Source organism: Manis pentadactyla, chromosome 9 (assembly GCF_030020395.1).
Source record: "Manis pentadactyla isolate mManPen7 chromosome 9, mManPen7.hap1, whole genome shotgun sequence".
Taxonomy (NCBI): domain Eukaryota; kingdom Metazoa; phylum Chordata; class Mammalia; order Pholidota; family Manidae; genus Manis; species Manis pentadactyla.
This window is the reverse complement of record NC_080027.1, coordinates 37,615,823-37,623,279: the sequence shown is the minus strand read 5'-3', so window position 1 is coordinate 37,623,279 and position 7,457 is coordinate 37,615,823.

Here is a 7,457-nt window from a genome sequence, read left to right as displayed (position 1 = left end):
AGCTCCAGTTCTTGCCCTGCCCTAAGAATCTCCCTAGTCTCCTAATGGGAGATACAAACCCAGAATCAAATACTTCACTTGTTGCAGACACTCTTGTTTCTGATTATAAAAATTAATTCTGAATATTAAAGTCCTCCTCTGGGAAGGAGGGTTAAGGACTGGAGTGACAAGAAGATTAACTTTTTGGAGTACTTTTTTGTACTTGGTAAATTTCTGAACCTGTGTAGTTTTTTTTTTTAACCTAATAAGGGGAGGTAGAATATGCCACCACCCCAATATGTGCCACTTTAGGATGTGGATTATTCCGAGCTGAAGGCAATCAAGACCCAGCAGACTCAGGAAGTTTTTTTACCTCCACCTCAACTGCCTGAAAGATTTTAGAAAGAGGACCTGTAAGAGGAAGAGAACTATTGGCACAGATCACATACAAGAGATTTATCTGCATGGCAGGACAAACATTAGTTTACTTAATATTTGTTCCTCTCGCTTCTTGTGAATTGCCTTCCCCCCAACCTTTGAAAGCCCAGACCCCTATCCCTCTCCTTAGCTAAGGATTGGTATATAAACCTCAATTGCCTGGCTGCCTTTGAGTCTCATATCTTTGCTGGAATTTTTCTCTTGTTAAGCTACTTTGTATTACAGGGAGTCTCAGCCAAAAACCCAGAAGGGTAGAGGGAAAATTATTTCTCCTCCCCTATTTTTAAAATCCAGTTAAAACATAGAACATTTAGAAAACACAGTCAATAATTTTAAAAAAATTATTCCTAATCCCACTTTACATAAATATTTATTTATTCCATGCACATGCCTAAAAATGGGATTATATTTATACATACTGTTTTGTAACCTGCTTTATTCACTTATCAATGTTATGACATATTACTGACATCTTTATGTCTATGAATACAGATCTGAAGGTACTGATGTTGTTCAGATGGTTCACAAGGCCTTCACACTATGCGAATGCCAAGGTGAACTTTTTTGAAAAGCAATTTGCAGCGTCCCGGGCTTTCTCCCCATCGGCTTCAGTGAAGCCGTGGCAGGGAGGCAGGGACTGCGAGATCACGCGGGGCATGCTGGGCCCAGGGCAGTGGGCGCACAGGAGACCCGGCCCGGGGCGGGGCTGGGGGCGGGCCAGGGCCGGTGTCCGCCTGCCTGCCCAGAGCCAGCTATGTTCGGCAGGAGCTGGGCGGAGCAAAGGTTGAGCTGCCGAGGTTCCTGGCTGCAACCTGCCTGCGGAGGGGGAGTTGGTGCTGCTTTGGTTCCTAGCTCGTTGGCTTGGGGCGAGCGAATGGAGTTCCAGTCCAAATTATGCAAGTGCTCTGATGGACTTCAGACCTGCAGGCGCCCTTAGGTGCGGGCCGACCCTCTGACGCTATACAAGGGAGGCCCCAGGCAGCTAAGAGGCTTGGGGAGACGGCCACCGTCAAGAATGGCTATGGACCGACCGGCCCAGGGGAAATTTAGGACGTTTCTGGGCCCCAAAGCCCCTATTCTGGGTGTTCCTAACGAAGCCTTAAAAAAATTAAAAAATAAGGCATGCACAAAAATAAATTAATATAACTAATCTCTGTCTACCCATTACCCAGCTTAGTCACATCTTAGCATTTTCCTATGTTTGCTTCCGCTCTTTTGTTCTTTAAGAAGTGAAGCATTAAATATACAGCTTGTGTGCACCCTTCCTAGCTCCATTCCCTTCTCTCCCTGTAGGTCACTGACATCTTGAATTTAGAGCTTAACAATTTTTCAACTCAATGTGTGCTTTTAATGTTTCTAGTATGTGTGTATTTATCCACAAAAATAGGTGGCTTGTTTTGCAAGTTTTAAGCTTTATATAAACTGTATCCTACTGTGACTATTCGGCAATTTCCTTCCCCCACCCACCCCGCACCTGCCCCCCCACCAGCACAATATGTTTTTTGAGATTCATTCAATATAATTGCTGTATACCATTTCATTTTGTGATTATACTCCTGTTCTTCGAAACATCCTTCTAGTCAACAAATAATCGTGCAAGAATATTCTTGTACATGACTCCTAATAACATAGGTGTGAAAATTTTTAGAATATATTCCTAGGAGTGTATAAATCATGCCGAATGTGGTGTATGCACATCTTTACATTTGAGAGACATTGCTTTGCAGAGTGATTGTATATCATTTTGCAATGTATGAATGTTGTTCCAAATGGTTGCCAGACTTGATTTATGTATAATAAATTCTTTAAAGATTTCTTTTTTAACCAAGTTCAAACATCATCTCCTTCATTTGCTCTTGATATTACCTGGTATGAATTACTTTGCCTCTCTAAGTCTCCTGATCTGCCTTTCTTACCTGAAAGATGGGGATTATGATATTTATCTTGCTAGGTTACTGGGAGAATGAAATGAAATAATGCATATGAAAATGCCTACTCAGATGCCTGACTGGAATTTAATAGGCACTCCATAAACAGTAGTAGTAGTAATAATAATAATAATGGCATTGAGTTCTTGCTATGTGTCACGTATTGTCCCCTAGTGATTTTAAGCTCATTATCTCATTTACTTGAAATGGCAACCTTACAAGGTTGGTATAAGTATTGGCTCACATTGTTAGGTGAGGGAGCCAATGTGTACATAGTTCAAGTAAATTGCTCAAAGTCATGGAGATAAGAAGAGGCACTGCTAGATTCAAATCTCAGGTCTGTCAGGGAGTTTGGGTTTGAACCTGCAGACAGTGGAGAATCACTGAAGGAGAATTATTTATTTATTTATTTGCTTGCTTACTTACCTATCTGACTTACCTATAAATAGTAATCGTTATCATTATGTGGATGAGACCATGTACAGGAGAGGAAAGAGAAAGGGCTGGAGTTAGCCAGTTGATGTGCTTCATGCCTGGCCCTTTGCAAGGCCCTAGAGACGCACTGGAGACCAAGACACTTTCTTTGTCCTGAGGTTGCCTGGAGTCTGGTTCAGTTCGTGGACCATCTGCCTCGCAGTGACCCAGGTTGCTGGTTGAACATGCAGGTTCCTGGGCCGCCAGAGATTCTCATTTTACAGATTTCTGGAATAGAGTAACTCGCAGCAATTCTGATGCTCTCATAAGTTTGAGAGCCACTGGTGTTGCTGGTGAAGAAGACAAACAGATGGCTACAATGCAGAATAATAGAAGAGTTACAATGGCAGGTCCAGGAAGAGTTTCTAGAGGAAGTCTGGATAGATTTGAGACCCGAAAGATAAGAAAAAATTGGCCAAGGGGGCAGGAAAGGAAGGGGAGAGTCAAGCTGAATGGAAAATATTTACAAAAGCCCAACAGTGAGAGAAGTGGCTCTTTTAGAGAAGAGGATTTAAAAATATTTTAGTGTGACTGGAGGGTGGAATGAAGCAAGGAGGTCTGAGAGGCGGGCAGGGGCCAGGTCACCAAAATCCTGTTAGTCATGTCAGGGAGTTTGGACTTCCTTCTGCAGGTAGTGGAAAAATCAATGGAATGTGTTATTTTAGAGGAGGGCATTGAAGGTTGTGAATTTAAGAGAGAACCCTTTGACAGCCACATTAGAAAGAATAGGTTGTGGAATTGGAACAGGGTAAGAGTTTCTTCAGGGCTGTGAGGTAGGGCAGAGGCAATGATGGCCTGGACTGAGTGGACAGACAGAAGAATCCACGGGGTTGATAACAGATTGGCTGTGGCTGGATGCAGACAGGGAGAAGTCAAGGCTTCTTTCTTAAGCAAACTGGGTCAATGGCTGTGAATTTCACTATAGTGAAGAAAAAAACACAAGGAAGAGAAACCAGTGTCGAAAGAAAATGATGAGATCACTTTAGGGCATACTGAATTTGAGATCCTTATGAAATATCCAAGAGCTGTCCGGGAGATAGTTGGAAATGCAGGTCTATTGCATATCCTGCTAGCTGTTCACGCGATATCCTCTCTTCCTTCTTTGTCCTAACAGAAGCCAACTTTGATGTGCCCATTAAAGCACCCACCCTCCTAGGTACACTTGCCAGTTTTCCCAGACGCTCTGTGTTTGGTCATGAGACCCAGTTCTGACCAATAAGCACTAAGTGGACATCTCTAGGTGGAAGATCCGGAGAAGCTATTGTTCTTCTGATAGCAATGGAAAAGCCCGCCCGGCGTTCGTCTGCCACCGTTGTCCTTTTTCCTTCTTCCTGCCTAAGCAGAGTTGTGATGCTTAGACAAGATGCAGCCATTTTGTGACTGTGGAAGTTGAAGGTCCTACACTAAGGGAGGCAGACCAGAAAGACGAAAGGATTCTGGCATTGAGAAGCTGTTGTATTGCCCTGGGCTGTCTCCCATCTGAGAAAAATAAACCTGAATTTACTTAAGCCACTGGGATTGTCTTTCTGTCACCCGTAGCAGAACACTACCCTAATTGCCTCAAAGGCTAAAACTCTGGTAACAGATCTAGGTTAGAGATAGAGGTCAGTATCTAGCTGGTAACTGACAGCGTTTGGGTGGATAGAAGAAAATGAGGCACCCAAATATGCACAAATCTAAGGGATTCTTATGAGTTAAAGGACAGAGAGGGCTCAATTTGTAGGCAGTGTTGAAAGGAGGAATTCCTGCTCACCGGGTGAGTCTTTAGGTTATTTTTCATTGTTGATGTTTCCATAGCCTCACTCAAAACAAAACAATCAGTGTAGAGCTATGAAGTTAAGATTCAACCCCATGAAATTTATTTTGTAACAACTTTTTAGGCGCTTAACCAAGGGCTGATGACTCTGGTCATATTTGTGGTAACTTAGTTTCCCGGGTGTGGCATGTCTGGGGCTCAGGAGCTGACTTGGTAAACCTCAACTCTCTTCTGATTCCCAAGAAGCAAGTGCTTTGCTCCTGGAGTTTCTTCCCAGAAGGCTGGTGAGAGGACTGCCCAGGACCTATGTTGCAATTTAACTGTCCTATCTTTTGCAAAGATTATTTGCCACAGTCTCCTAATTGATTAGAAGGCTGATCAGGCTAATTTTCCTGATTCTGTTCTCCTCACCTTGCCCTCAACAACAACAAAATATCCCAAAACCAAAAATCTATCTTCCCTAACACATGGAAATATGTTATTACCTTTCTTGAACACTTTTGTTATCTCTAGGATAAAGCTCAAATCCTTGTCACAGCACATTAGGCCCCAATCTTTCCATGCTCCGTCCTCATCTCTCTCCACCTCCACACCCACAGTCAGCCACCCTAAAGTCTCATTCTGTCCACGTTTTTCTTGCCATTTCAAGCCCTTGCAGGCTGTAGCCTTACCCAATAATGCTTTCTCTGCTTCCTGCTCTAACTGCCCCCATCTGCCCACTGCAGCCAGGTTAATTGTTTTGGCCTACCTGAAGCCAGAACGGCTGGAAACCCAGCAGTGTTCCCCATCGTCCTTCTCCCTCAATCCCTCCGCACAATGTCTCTCCAAATCCTTTTGTTTCTGCTCCCTAAACACCTGTAAATTTGTTCCTTCCTCTCCATCACTACTGCTATTAACCAAATCACTGCCAGTCTGCTCAGTCTTTCCAATTCAATCAGTCTGTCCTAACCTCTGCAAACTGACTCATGTTGATCTCTTCCTTAAAAACCATTAGGTCCCTAAGTAGTTTTGTCTCTGCAGACCTCTCAAGCCTCATGTCCTATACTCCAGGTGCAGAAAGAAATCAAACCCGTGTTGGCCCATCCTCTCTGTCCTAGAACTGAGTGTGATACAAGATCGTGCTTGCTGTGATCCAGAGCTGATACTCAACTGCTCTGCCAGATTATTTCATAACAGTGGATTTGTTACTTAATCTGAGAAATACCTATAGATTTGCTCACATGCTAGGCCCAGTTCTGAGCACTGGGAACAGAGAAATGAATATGGGTGATCCTTTGTCTCCAGGGAAGGATAACTGCCTTGCGGGTACAAACTTGACAGTGAGGCCAAGTATGGGAAGTGTGCAGGGTGCTAGGGAGCAAAAAGGAAGCACTAACTCTACTTGAACAGTGGGACCTGGGGTCCAGCACACAGTACAGTTGAGTCTCAAAATTTGGAATTGGGAGTGATGATTACCCTAATGATGTTTCTAGAAGCCTAAACATCAGTTGGTACATAAAACATTTATTCTTTAATGCTTATCATGTATTGTCAGTGAAAACAGGAAGTTCTAAATGATCTGTATTTTTAAAGTCTATTTTAATAAAACATATGTATATATTTTAATCAAGCATATACATACACAGAGAAATATTTGGCCAGATATATACCAAAATATTATGGAGTGATGAAATTTCAGGTGATTCTTCATATATTTTTTATTGTGGATTATATTTTTATTGTACAAATACATCTTATACTGTGAAACGTAATTTTATTGTGGAAATGTAATTTGGTGCAACTACTTTAGAAAAGTATTTCATGTTATCTAGTAAATTTGAAAATGTGCAACCTCTTCCATTCATAGGTAATATGCTAAATAAACTCTTCCACATGTGTAAAAATGAATGTTTAGAGTAGCATTGGTTATAAAAGCAAAAATGAGAACCAACTTATATCCATCTTAGGAATATGGATAAATACATTATGGTATTATCCTATAAGAAAAGACATTATAAAAGAGTAAAAAGAAAGAAACTACAACTTTATGGAACAACACAGATGAATCTTAAAAGTAAACTGTTGAGCTAAAAAAAAAGCAGTTCTCGGGGAGGGGCGGAAGATGGCGGCACTGTTCAAGTTCAGTTGGACAATATCCACCATATCATAGATAAGTTTTCACAAATGCCTAAGGTGCATCTTGGTTTCACTGGAGATGGCTGGTAATTACAGGTATGCTTTGGTTATGTAACTATACTCCTATTATGTTAATGTGTGTGCGCAATTTAAGTAGTAGCTTAAAACTTATACATGCTGAAGTTACTCTACAAGAAGATATGTCAAAGAAATAATCAATCTTCCCAGGTTTTCTGCCGCCTGCTACTTCTATAGCTTTTTTTCTTCCTTCCTAATTACAACCCTTAAATAGAATTCGTGCCTCATATCAAATCTACCGAGTATCATAATTCTTCCAAGTGGTAAAGATACCTCAAGACAAATGCTGGGCATAGAAGCCACAGGGCATAAATATGCAAAGAAGTAAAAAGCTAACCTTTTCAAACAATAAGGCTTCTCTCTCACTTACCAACTTTACATTTCCCTGTATGGCCCCGGAAGATGACTGGTTAGCCAGAGACAGGTAAGATTCCTCAAGGGAGGAACAACCTAAGACAGGCACAGTCGCAGGGGGGTCATCAGGTGAGAAATTGGGGATCAACAGAGGTGAGGCTTAGAACCTCACCCCCCTGTTCTGAGAGAAATCTTCTGCATACGTGGATGTTTTATTGCCCTTGTCTAGCTTGGATTAACACATAGTCTACAGGCACACACTTGATCATCTACATTTGCTCTCTTACAACACTAAACTATGTTTTCTACCTTTATCTTGTATCTACCTACCACTT